Genomic DNA, 13,769 nt, shown 5'->3' with positions numbered 1-13,769 from the left:
GAATTGATCAGGGATCTCGAAGTGAAGGAGCCCTTGGGAAGTAGTGACCATAATACAAATAAGCTTCAATGTGCAATTTGAAAGGGAGAGGGTACAATCAGAAGTAATAATATTTCTGTTGAATAAAGGGAACTATGGAGCTATGAGGGAGAAGCTGACCAAAGTTCAATGGTGCAATACCTTAGCAGGGATGACAGTGGAGGAACAATGGCGGATATTTCTGTGTATAATGCAGAAGATGCAGGATCAGTTCATTCCAAAAAGGAACAAAGATCCTAGGAGGGTGGCTGTGGCTGACGAGGGAAGTTAAGAAACATATAAAGTTAAAAGAGAAAAAGTATAACATAGCAAAGATAAGTGGGAAAACGGAGGACTGGGAAGCTTTTAAAGAACAACAGAGGATTACTAAGAAGGAAATACGCAGAGAAAAAAATGAGGTACGAAGTTAAACTGGCCAAAAGTATAAAGGAGGATAGTAAAAGCTTTTTTAGGTATGTGAAAGGCAAAAAAATGGTCAAGACTAAAATTGGGCCCTTGAAGACAGAAACAGGGGAATTAATTAAGGGGAACAAAAAAATGGCAGAAAAATTGAATTGGTACTTCAGATCTGTGTTCACTGGGGAAGACACAAGCAATCTCCCTGAGTTAACAGTGGCTGAAGGACCTGAATTTAAGGGAATTTATATTTGCCAGGAATTGGTGTTGGAGAGACTGTTAGGTCCCCGGGGCCTGATGGTCTACATCCCAGGGTACTGAAGGAGGTGGCTCGAGAAATCGTGGATGCGTTGGTGATTATTTTCCAGAGCTTGATAGATTTGGGATCAGTTCCTGCGGATTGGAGGGTGGCTAATGTTGTACCACGTTTTAAGAAAGGTGGGAGAGAGAAAGCAGGAAATTATTGACCAGTTAGTCTGACCTCAGTAGTGGGAAAGATGCTGGAGTCTATTATAAAGGATGAAATTACGACACATCTGGATAGTAGTAACAGGATAGGTCAGAGTCAGCATGGATTTATGAAGGGGAAATCATGCTTGACTAACCTTCTGGAATCTTTTGAGCATGTGACTCTGAAGATGGACGAGGGAGATCCAGTAGATGTAGTGTACCTGGACTTTCAGAAAGCTTTTGATAAAGTCCCACATAGGAGGTTAGTGAGCAAAATTAGGGCGCATGGTATTGGGGGTAAAGTACTAACTTGGATTGAAAATTGGTTGGCTGATAGGAAACAAAGAGAAGTGGTAAATGGCTCCCTTTCGGAATGGCAGGCAGTGACCAGTGGGGTACCGCAGGGATCAGTGCTGGGACCGCAGCTTTTTACAATATATGTTAATGATATAGAAGATGGTGTTAGTAATAACATTAGCAAATTTGCTGATGATACTAAGCTGGGTGGCAGGGTGAAATGTGAGGAGGAAGTTAGGAGATTACAGGGTGACCTGGACAGGTTAGGTGAGTGGTCAGATGAATGGCAGATGCAGTTTAATGTGGATAAATGTATGGTTATCCAATGTATGGCAAGAACAGGAAGGCAGATTACGACCTAAATGGAATCAATTTAGATAAAGGAAGGCAGTACAAAGAGATCTGGGTGTTCTTGTACACCAGTCAATGAAGGTAAACATGCAGCTACAGCAGGTAGTGAAGAAGGCTAATAGCATGCTGGCCTTCATAACGAGAGGGATTGAGTATAGAAGCAAATAGGTTCTTCTGCAGCTGTACAGGGCTCTAGTGAGACCGTACCTGGAGTACTGTGTGCAGTTCTGGTCTCCAAATTTGAGGAAAATCATTCTGGCTATTGAGGGAGTGCAGCGTAAGTTCACGAGGTCAATTCCTGGAATGGCAGGACTACCTTATGCTGAAAGACTGGAGCGACTGGGCTTGTATACCCTTGAGTTTAGAAGACTGAGAGGGGATCTGATTGAGACATATAAGATTATTAAAGGATTGGACACTCTGGAAGCAGGAAACACGTTTCCGCTGATGGGTGAGTGCCGAACCAGAGGACACAGCTTAAAAATAGGGGGTAGACCATTTAGGACAGAGATGAGGAGAAACTTCTTCACCCAGAGAGTGGTGGCTGTGTGGAATGCTCTGCCCCAGAGGGCAGTGGAGGACCTGTCTCTGGATTCATTTAAGAAAGAGTTGGAAAGAGCTCTCAAGGATAGTGGAATCAAGGGTTATGGAGATAAGGCAGGAACAGGATACTGATTAAGGATGATCAGCCATGATCATATTGAATGGTGGTGCAGGCTTGAAGGGCAGAATGGCCTACTCCTGCACCTATTGTCTATTTGTAGACTAATGCATAAGGTTCATATAGCATATGGTACAAGCATGTGTCTTTTAGCTGCACTGTCAAGTGTGCATTGTGTATTGAAGGGCCTGATATCATGTGGAAGTAAAGCCTCGTCCCACACAGAATGAATCACTTACCCTGCTCACTGTGGGTGTGGGTGCAGCCATTTTAACCTGCGTTGTGCACGTTATTTACAGCACAAAGGAAGGAAGCAGAGGTTTCACATCAAACAGTGAGTTTCAGGCTCTGCTTCTGACCCATGGTGAACCCTGAAAATGTACATACTCCCTTCTTCATACCTATCTCCACCAACTCCCAAGGCTTTGAACTTTCTCACATTCTGACTTAACCTGCCTATCTAAACCATCATCTTCCCACTTTAACCTCCCAGACATATCAAGTATACACACCATATGAAGAAGTACAAGGTTGTTATGCATTTCGGCAGCGTGAATTTGCTGTAACGCAATTGATTAATTCGGAATGCTGTTTCTAAAACATGTGCTGGCCGTAATGTGATTACATCACCAACACTTTAGACGCTGGCTCTAAAGCATGATTTTTCTAGAATGCCGGTTTGCACAAGAACGTAACCATCACGTTATACCAGAAGTAACTAGATACTGTCCCCATCCTGGAAGCCAGATTGCTGCTGACTGTTAATGGATGATCAAACCCCTGATTGATATCTGTCCATCTCCCCAACTGACCTCCTGCAATTTGATGGATTAGTTGCATTGGACTGATTGTGGCCCACTCCCCAGGCTATACAGGTATGGACCTTTTGACCATTACCACCCTGAATAGTTAGCTGGCCATACCAAAGCCCCCTACACCAATGTCAGAGGCTATCCTTGACTTACTATGCCACGACCCCTTGACTGAACAGTGTCCGAGGATTACTAAACAAAACCGAAAGAACTGCGGATACTGGAAATCAGAAACCAAAACAGAAATTGCTGGAAAGGTTCAGCTGGTCTGGCAGCACTTTGGAGAGAAGTCAGAGTTGATGTTTCAGCTCAGGTGATCCTTCTTCAGAAATATTAGCTCTGATTTCTCTCCACAAATGCTGCCAGAGCTGCTGAGCTTTTCCAGCAATGTTTGCTTTTGTGTCCAAGGATTACTCCATTCAGGTTTTGAGGCACGGCAATTTAGTTGAAGGACTGCAATGTGTTGGCAAGCATATGGGTGACACATGGTGCATAGGTGAGATTGATGTCGCACAATGCCTTCCAACAACAAATTGGGACTGAAGGGTTTGAGTTATAAGAAGAGGCTGGATAGGCTGAGATATCTTTCACTGGAGTATTAGGGGATTGAGGAGAGATTTTATACGGGTTTATAAAATCATGTGGGACATAGATAAGGTGAATAGAAAGGCTTTTTTCCCTAATGTAGGGGATTCCAGAACTAGTGGGCATAATTTCAAGGTGAAAGGAGAAAGACTTAAAACAGACCTGCAGGATATCCTTTTCACACAGAGTGTGGTTTGAATGTGGAATGAACTTCCAGAGAAAATGGTAGACACAGGTACACTCATAACATTTAAAAAGACATTGGGACAAGTACATGAATAGGAAAGGTTTCGAGGGATATGGACCAAAAACAGGCAAATGAGAGTATTTTAATTTGGGAAACTTGGTCAACATGGACGAGTTGGACTGAAGGGTCTATTTCCATGCTATATGACTGTATAAGTCCACTCACTAGACAGATCACAATTGAGAACTATGATAAGATACTTGGGTCTGTGCCTACGTGAAAAGACAAGTGAAGATTGAAGTTCTGTGAGTGCTTCCCCCTCTCCATTCCTGATGAAGGGTTTAAACCCGAAACGTCGACTTTCCTGCTCCTCAGATGCTGCTTGACCGGTTGTGCCTTTCCAATGCCACACTTTATCGATTCTGGCTCTCCAGCATCTGCAGTCCTCACTTTCTCTTCTGGCTGAGAGGGCAAAGTGATAAAAAGGCAAGGGAATGCAAGGCAAGGTAGTGGAGATGCTGTAAGCATAACGTTAATTACAAGATAAGAGAGTGCTAACAGAGTGAGGGAGCAGTCCTGGTCTGTTCAGTGAAATGGTGCCTGTCCCCTCCAAAGTGTCCTGGCAGCATCATTGCAATAAAAGGTTCCCCCTGCACTCCAAAGTGCAGCACTGAAGCACTGAACTGTTATGTAAATGAATCGGAGATTTGCCTTGAAAGTGCATTGAGGCTGGTAAATTTCAAACCTCAAATATTACATGCAGCCACTGCCCTTGGAGCATATCTGAAGATGTTGGTGCCAAGGCGGAGTTCCAGAGGAGCAAGTGGTGCTTTGGAGTCACCAGGTAACTGCTTTAACTTTCATGTTGAGAATAGTCACTTTATAGTTTCTAATCAGGGAGTGGGAGATATAAATGAGGTGGGATTAGCGAAAGCATTCAAATAGGATTCTCATCACTCAGTAGTGAAAATCTCGCCTTGCCATTCTTCACTTGGTTGGACCATGGTATCACTTGCTGTTGGTACCCAGTAGCTCCTTTCTGGACATTTCACAAGATTTTTCCAACTTTCTCATCATGGCCAACAATGGTTCGAGATTGGGAGTGGAATTGGGATTGAGATTCCTTTCACAGTGGTTTAGAACAAATGAAGTACTTTTGAAATGTAAATGCTGCAGTAATGTAGGAAATGTGGCAACTAACTTGGACAAAGCAAATTCCCACAAGGGGCAGTGTAATAATGACTAGAGAACATGGTTTTATTGCTATTAAATATTAGTAAAGGCATCAGGAGAAATACACCACCTTTCTTCAAAATTTTTATCTTGTATCCAACCAGACAGATGGGCCCATAGTTTAATTCTTTGTCTGAAAGGCAATGTGTCTAATATTCAGCACTCCCTCAGTATTACACTGGAATGTCAGTCTTGACTATTGTGTTCAAACTCTGCAGCGGAACTTGACTCAAAGGCAAGAGTGCTACAAACTATAAATGACACATCTTGCCCAATATTCATAAATTTATTTCAGATTTCTAGTCATAGAGTCAAAGAGATGGAAATGTGTTGCTGGAAAAGCGCAGCAGGTCAGGCAGCATCTAGGGAACAGGAGAATCAACGTTTCGGGCATTAGCCCTTCTTCAGTCAAAGAGATGTACCAGCACAGAATCTTTTGTCCAACTCATCCACACTGACCAGATATCCTAAACTGATCTAGTACCATTTGCCAGTATTTGGCCCATATCCCTCTGAACTCTTCCTATTTGTATATCCATCAGTTGAGTTTTAAATGTTGATATTACAGCCACCACCATCACTTCCTCTGGCAGCTCATTTCATACATGTACCACTCTCTGGGTGAAGAAATTGCCCCTCAGGTCACTTTCCCCTCTCATGTCAACCCTCTAGTTTTGGACTTCCTTACCCTGGCAAAAAGACCTTGTCTTTTCATCCTTTCCTTGCCCCTCATTATTTCATAAAGCTCTGTAAGGTCACTCCTCACAGTTTTCTGCTTTAGCAATGAAAAGAAAATTGCATTTGCAAAATTTTGCTTGAGAGTTTTTTGTATATGTCACCTAGTTAGTGCAAGTAGATAAACCAGTTAACACTGCTAATGTAGCAGGAGCTGTTTTTCTGTTTTGTAATACATAATGAAATACACATTCTGTTTTCCAGTTATTAGCACAAATAACAAATACCACAGAAAACCAGATTCTTGTTGAAACACATCCTGAAGTTTACTAACAATCCAGCTATTTACACAGCTAAAATATAACTGAGTTATGTACCTCATCTGGCTTCTGTTCCTATTGTACTTGACACACATGGCTGAGTGACTGACTGACGGAACACATTACACTGACTTCATTACAGACAGAGTTACTTAAGGCGAGGTGGTCACATTTATACCACAAAATAATTTGCTGTGATGTCACATAACTGTCCTAAAGATACAAGTCTGCCTGGTTAAAAATCTCTGCAATCGTAAAACTAATAGGATAAATAGTACTTTCCGAGCCATTACCTTCGCATGTTCATATTTCCAGCAATGAGTTCAATAAAAGACATTCCAAAATCTACAAAATGCAACACCTCCTTTCTCCTGCTCACTGAATTCTCACTCTTTCTAATTCCCAGTCTTTACACTCTATTTACAATGCACTCTGTGTGATTACTCCATAAGCATTAATGCTGGGAAAAAGCCTCATCCTCTGCTGCCTTATGCACAACCTCGCTCAATAAAAAGGTGATATCTTTCTGGTCTTAGGATGTATTAGACATATTGCTGGTACACAAACCACAGTCGTGAATAACCAGCTAACTGCCTGATGCAACCTTCATGTGTTGAGGAAGGCTGTGGAGTACACGACAATGGGGATGATACAGGGTATGCTGTGAAGTGGTGGCATGCATTTATCATGCAACAATTTCCATTCAGCGTTCATTTCAATTAATCTATCAGTATGCAGTAAAAAGTCAATATTGAGCCACATTAGTAAGATCACCTGACTACTCTATAACTACTAGTGAAACCACACAAAGCACTGGATGTAATTCTGATCATCTCAACCAAAAAGAATGTCGTACCAAATTAACAGAATGCAGTGAAGTACCACAAGGGTGGGTCAAATGTGTAATGTATAGATTATGAGGAATAATACATAGAATGGACACACTAGCCATGTACAGATGAATATTCAGGGATATGATTACTAATGTTAAATTTAATTGGAGATTAATGTAAATGATAAACTGCTTCATCTCACACTACAGTAGCAGAATGAGAGGTCATGACCTACACATGAAGAAGGTTAAATTCAAAACTAATTTACAGAAAAAAAAAACTATTTTATTGAGTTTGTGGCAAATCTAGGAAGCAGGGTCAACATTTCAGCATAAAATATTGACTCATCTAAATACAGGTCAGCTGAATTTTTTTCCACAAATAATTTTTAGGGATGTGTGATATGCATAATGAGATATGAAATGAGATAATGCCAGCATATCTGTTAGAAACAGATGATTACAAAGCTACATTCCCTAAGCTTTCACCACTGGAGGGGTTTTCTCACTCTTATGTCTCAATCTCTTGTAGACAAATTGATAAAAACTAATTGCAACAATTATTTATCAACGCAATTTTTTGTTGTCACTGTGAGTGCCAGGATGCTCAAAGGTATACGGGATGGATCTTGTAAGCTACCTTAATTAATCAATTCCAGTGTGCCTGCATTGTGAATGGATGCTATTTTGCTGCAGTGTTGCACAGATGCCTGCCTGCAACACGAGACTGCATCCCTATTTTAAATCTAATTTCCAGTCCAAACAAGCTAATCTTAACAGAAACTCCCAGCCCATCTTGTACTCCTGCTGCATAGGGACTTCCAGCAGTAGGTGGTGACAATGGTGGAGGGCACCAAGCAAGGGACCTGAATGCTTCTCCATTGGTAGGTAGTGGTGTTGATGAGGGAGGGTAGCTGAAATAGTCAAATGGATTATCATTGGAAAGAAAGGGATAGCTCATTGAGCAATGCAAGCATGTTGAACCTCAGCATGTGTGATCACCATCACCAATCACCCTTTATTTACAAATGCATAACCTTTGACAATAGTGCTGCCTCTCACTGAGTCAGGCATTCGGAGGTCTAATATCCCTGACAGTCACCCTTTTTTGTCAGCCAGATTAACTGTCCCAATCAGGGAACTCATACGCTCTGACATCTAGCTAGCTGACCTCATTATAACAACTATAACTTGAAACCACCTTTTGTGCCCTTGAGCAAAAGCTTGTCTCATCACCTATCCTTCGCTGCCAGAGTATTGTTGTCACAGGTCTGCAGGACAGAAAAGAATGGTTATTACTCATCCCAATCAGAACCTCAAGCACAAGAGAAATATGCAGACTTGCTCCAGTATGAAAATCAAACAGTTAGCTTTCAGGTGGACTATTTCCCAGAGACATGCAGAGTTTCAAATGTTAACCAACAACAACCCACCCAGCTACTTCTAAATCTTCACCAAGCTGAGTCCTAATGAGTCACTAATCACATGCAGTTTTGACCTCCGATCTGGAAAAGGTCAGGTGAAGAAATGCAACTGCTGATATCCTTAGTTGGAAGGCTGACCACAGAAGGGAACTTATCCCAGCCAAGCTGGAGGGGGTTATGGCTGATGCCATGCCCACCATTCCAACCCTGATTCCTTCTGACTTTCAGACTAAGATTCAGTGGAACGCCATTGATGCACTTATAAGTGAGATCAAAACCAGGTCCAGATATGGAGAGCCAGGGGTGGTTTCACCTCTGCTGTCTATCCTCACAAAATGCACCTCAGGCAGTTGCAAATAATTGATGCAGACATCAGTAAACTGCAGAAGGTCTAACACCCACCAATTCAGCGCAGCTGATTGAAGGAATCCAAACTGACACAGGAATTGTTGTGGTCTGGAAGAGGAGTGGAGTGAAAGATGGAGTCCTCTATCAACAGATTTATGTCAAAGAGAGAGAGTGAAGCAATTCATCCTTCCTGATAGCCTCAAGTGTCAAGTAGTGGTAGTTGTTCATGGTCAAGCAGGACACCAGGCGATGGAAAAGACCACTGTCCTGACAGAGAGGGGTGTTAGTGCCCTGGGATAGTTGCTGATATTGATGACTTCAGTCGCAAATTGTGAGAGGTGTACCTTGGCCAAAGCTGGAAAGTGACTTCACCCCAGCACGGCTTCCAGTGACCATCTCTCGAGGTCCTTGCACTGGATTTCATGGTCCTGGATCGCAATACTAATGGGATTGAGCACATCTTCAAACTCGTGGATATCTTCACCCAGTTCATACAGGCTGATCCCATCCATGACCAAACGTCCTTGTCTATAGCCAATAATGCACAATTTGTCCATTTTGCCGTTCCATGTTGAATTGACAAGGATTGGGATGCAAGTGACCAAAGACAGCAAAGGAGTGGTAATAAATGCTGGCCAAGTCAGCAACATCCACGTCCCATGAGTGAATTAAGAAAACACTTTGAGATCACGATTCTTTACTGCCAATGCTTTACCAAGAGCCCCATAACCTCCTATCATCCAGAAGGTACAGGACAGTGCGATTATACCCCGCATGGTTGTCTGCACAGCTTGCCTCCTCAGGTACCAGTACAGATAATAGACTACAAACACTTCTCAAGTAAATGCTGGATATCAGCCCAGCCCTTACCATTTGCCCAGACTGGTGTTGCAAGAAAGTCCTGCTATAAATGCGGATTCAAACACTCAATCATCATGATATATTTAAACCTGTTAATCATGCAACTGCTTAGGAAATGTTAACTATGTGGTTGCCGGGACAATAAGGTTTAAGCATGGAAGTGTGTAGCATGACCTCCAGCAGCAGGTGATGACCTCAGCGATGAAGAGACTGTAAGAACATAAGATATTGGAGCAGAATTAGGCCATTTGGCCCATCAACTATGGTCTGCTGAGAACTGAGCACGTCTCTGGGACCTCCATCAACAATCAGCAAAGGTGAGAGACGGCAGCTGGAGCATTTGAAAGGACTCTCACTAGAAAGAAAAGGGGGTCTTTTGTGCTGAGGGGTTTGATAGATGGGGAAAGGGAACATGCAAAAGAGTTAGCCAGCCCTAACTCTCACAGTCATTTCAATTTATTGGGTCAATAGTTCTGGATTATGTTTAATTTTCTTTCCTGTTCACAATAAACGGCTGACAGTGGAATAAAAGAAATCCCAGTTTCACAATTTTTGGGCCTTCTATGTGTTTGAGTTCGGTGTTATATTTTTACCTGCTCGGCATTGCATTATGCATTATGGATTTAAGCTCCTTCCTTTTGAAATTGGACTTGAAAATGTTAAGTTTGTTTTTCTCTCCACTGAGAGCCGCCAGACCTAATGAGTTTCTTCAGAACTTTGTGCTATTATTTTATATCTGATGTATTTTCGTGCATTGGGCATGGACAATCACATCATTGATCCTACTTTTAAAACTTGTTGATTGTCTGATGTTGAAAAATGGGCAATTTTACATCTAATAACCCTGACATTATTAACAGAACTTACTCCTTAGGGATAGCAAGTTAAGTGAAAACCAAATACATCAGTTCTCAGGAATCAGGCAATGATTTGAAGTTAAACATTAATTTTATGCGCTCTCTAAAATAACTGTATTAATTACAAATTTAATTGAAAAAAATCTGAAGAGGCTTACAACTGCGTGAAAGTTTGATCAATCAATAAATTTTTCTTTTCAAGTATCCAAAATTACTTCCATGAAATGTCAAAAACCCCTGCGATTTTGAGTTCTCACACACTCTTAGAAGCACAAACACATCTTTTTTTTTAATTACAACACTGATTTGGATCAAGTACTAAATGCATCTGAATTCTATTCAAAATTATTTCCAAACTGAATAAAGCCTTGTTTGTCCTGGTGGTCACATGCCTGAACAAAACCATTATGTTTGAAGAGGGATGTACAGAGGCCAATATAATTGAAACAGAGTCGTCATACATAAGAGGCATTGATCCTAAATAAGGACAGGACATCAAAGAATACTGTATGCAATTAGGAGAACAAAAACAACAATAAAATTTGGTAAAAACTCTCTAATAAGAACATGATATTCATTTTTCTCATTAGGAGAGATAGTGGTACAATGATTATATCATTGGACTTGCAATCCAGAAGACCAAGTTAATACATTGGGAATGTGAGTTCAAATCTCACCATGGCACCTTATGGAATTTGAACTTAATGAACAAAAATCTGGAATTAAAAGCTATCTTGATAAAGGCAATTTAAAAAAAAACTATCATGGATTGATGTCATAGTTCTTCAGGGGAGAAAGATTTCTATCCTTATTTGGTCTTGCCTGTGTGTGACCTCAGACACAGTACAATGTGTTTGACTCTGAAATGACCTAGAAAGTCACTCAGGCCAACTAGAAAACACTTTAGCAGTATCATAGAATTTCTACAATGTGGAAGCAGGCCATTCGGCCCATCAAGTCCAAAATACCCCTCTGAAGAGTACCCACCCAAACCCTTTCCTGTAACCCTGCTTTTCCTGTGGCTAATCCACCGAAACTGCACACTCTGAGCAATTTAGCATGACCAATCTAACTAACCTGCATATCTTTGGACTGTGGGAGAAAATCAGAGCACCTGGAAGAAACCCATGCAGACACAGGGAGAATGTGCAAACTCCACACAGACAGTGACCTAAGGTTGGAATCAAACCCAGGTCCCAAGAGCTATGAGACAACATGCTAACCACTGAGCCATGTGCACACATCCCATGATAAACAGTTAAAAAAAAATAAAAATAATTGTTTTTAAATCAGAATACCATTATAGGGCTGTACAGAGCCATCAGAGTATAAGATGGGACAAATTTAAACTTATTCAAAGATTATTACAGGGTTGCTAAATTATTATTTTACTTTAGTCTACACTCACCTAGGTGATGAGTATGTTGCAGATGAGAGATATTCAATATTGAACAAGATTATCATTAAAACAGATAGTAATGCCATTTTGGATAGCTTAAAATAATATTTATCCAAGAACAAATTCTAATAGCTTGAGTTAGCCCAACAGAGTCAAGGAAAGTTCACTGAAAGTGTAAGTGAGTTCATCTCGTTCGTATATTCAAAAGGAAAGAGACAGATCAGCCTCAGGCCTAAGATGTAAGAAAAGATTGTAAGAAGTGACCTCTACAATCAATTTGGAAAGAGCCATTAATAATCACAGCTTGGTTACTGAAATATTGAATCATGTTGGGCCAATTTATTCATTTTTTTGAGGAATTGCTTGATGGTTGAGTAATATCTGGTAAATGTTGTGCATCTTGGATTAGATTAGATTACATTACAGTGTGGAAACAGGTCCTTCGGCCCAACAAGTCCACACCGACCCGCCGAAGCGCAACCCACCCATACCCCTACATTTACACCTTACCTAACACTACAGGCAATTTAGCATGGCCAATTCACCTGACCCGCACATCTTTGGACTGTGGGAGGAAACCGGAGCACCCGGAGGAAACCCACGCAGACACGGGGAGAATGTGCAAACTCCACACAGTCAGTCGCCTGAAGCGGGAATTGAACCCAGGTCTGGATGCTGAAAAGCTTTTGATAAATAGATAATTACACCAAGTGTTCAATTTGTGACTGGACTTGAAATTTTAAGGGAGGGATTTGAAATGCTTTCTGACTGGGGCAGATTTTCATATACTTTAGGAGCTTTAAAGGTTTGAAATCTTTAAAATTAATCACTTTGGGCCATATGGGCTAGACAGGTTTCAATCACACAAGGGATGGGAAATAACTTTTTTTTTCCCTTTATTAACCCAAGGCTTTTTGACATTTCCCAGGATGTTATATGGTTGCTACACTCATAGGGAGGAGGGGCTGGCCTAAATGGTTTGCCCATTGTGGTGTGGGCCATGTTGTGTTTGTGTATTCTGCCATTCACGCATTTTATAATTGTCTTAATTTGAATCACTTCTGCTGTATTTAACTTTCTAATCAGATTAAATGATACATTTCAGGTCACATATAAGGTTGTATGAAATCACGACTAAACATAGAGTTTGATTTGATTTAATTTACTTATTGTCACACGTATTTTGTTACATATACAGTGACAAGTGTGGTATAGTGTCACCACTGTCCGGCACCATCTTAAAACACAGAAAAATAAACCAAAACATTAAATCTAAAGGCTGAAAAATGAAGAAATAAAGAAAAAGTGTTCGACTTTACAGTCCTTCTTATTAAGTGCTCCGCCATGAGCCACGGGCCAAGTAGTCAGGCATGAGTCCCCCTTGTTGCGCTGTCACCCCGGAACAAAAGTCAACCCACTTCAGCACCCTCCCACCATCACTGATACCCTCACTGGAATTGCCAAAGTAAATGCCACCGATGCCACTAGGTACTGCACCGGCCCAAACTCGACTCTGTTGCTGCCGCCATGATTCTGGATTAGTGGTGCTGGAAGAGCACAGCAGTTCAGGCAGCATCTGAGGAGCAGTAAAATCGACGTTTCGGGCAAAGCTCTTCATCAGGAATAAAGGCAGAGAGCCTGAAGCGTGGGGAGATAAGCTAGAGGAGGGTGGGGGTGGGAAGAAAGTAGCATAGAGTACAATAGGTGAGTGGGGGAGGGGATGAAGGTGATAGGTCAGGGAGGAGGGTGGAGTGGATAGGTGGAAAAGAAGATAGGCAGGTAGGACAAGTCATGGGGACAGTGCTGAGCTGGAAGTTTGGAACTAAGGTGAGGTGGGGGAAGGGGAAATGAGGAAACTGTTGAAGTCCACATTGATTCCCTGGGGTTGAAGTGTTCCGAGGCGGAAGATGAGGCGTTCTTCCTCCAGGCGTCTGGTGGTAAGGGAGCGGCGGTGAAGGAGGCCCAGGACCTCCATGTCCTCGGCAGAGTGGGAGGGGGAGTTGAAATGTTGGGCCACGGGGCGGTGTGGTTGATTGGTGCGG

General features: G+C 41.8%; 1 protein-coding gene across 8 annotated transcripts in view; it reads right to left on the bottom strand.

Annotated features, from left to right (window-relative positions):
- LOC122557667 (leucine-rich repeat-containing protein 4C) overlaps window positions 1-13,769 on the bottom strand; it is a 998,121-nt gene that overhangs the window by 351,175 nt on the left and 633,177 nt on the right. The window lies entirely within an intron of this gene.

The sequence above is a fragment of the Chiloscyllium plagiosum genome, unplaced genomic scaffold (genome assembly GCF_037043375.1).
Source record: "Chiloscyllium plagiosum isolate Xiang-an unplaced genomic scaffold, Cpla_swu_hap1 HiC_scaffold_18, whole genome shotgun sequence".
NCBI lineage: Eukaryota > Metazoa > Chordata > Chondrichthyes > Orectolobiformes > Hemiscylliidae > Chiloscyllium > Chiloscyllium plagiosum.
This window is presented reverse-complemented; position numbering and strand designations above follow the sequence as displayed.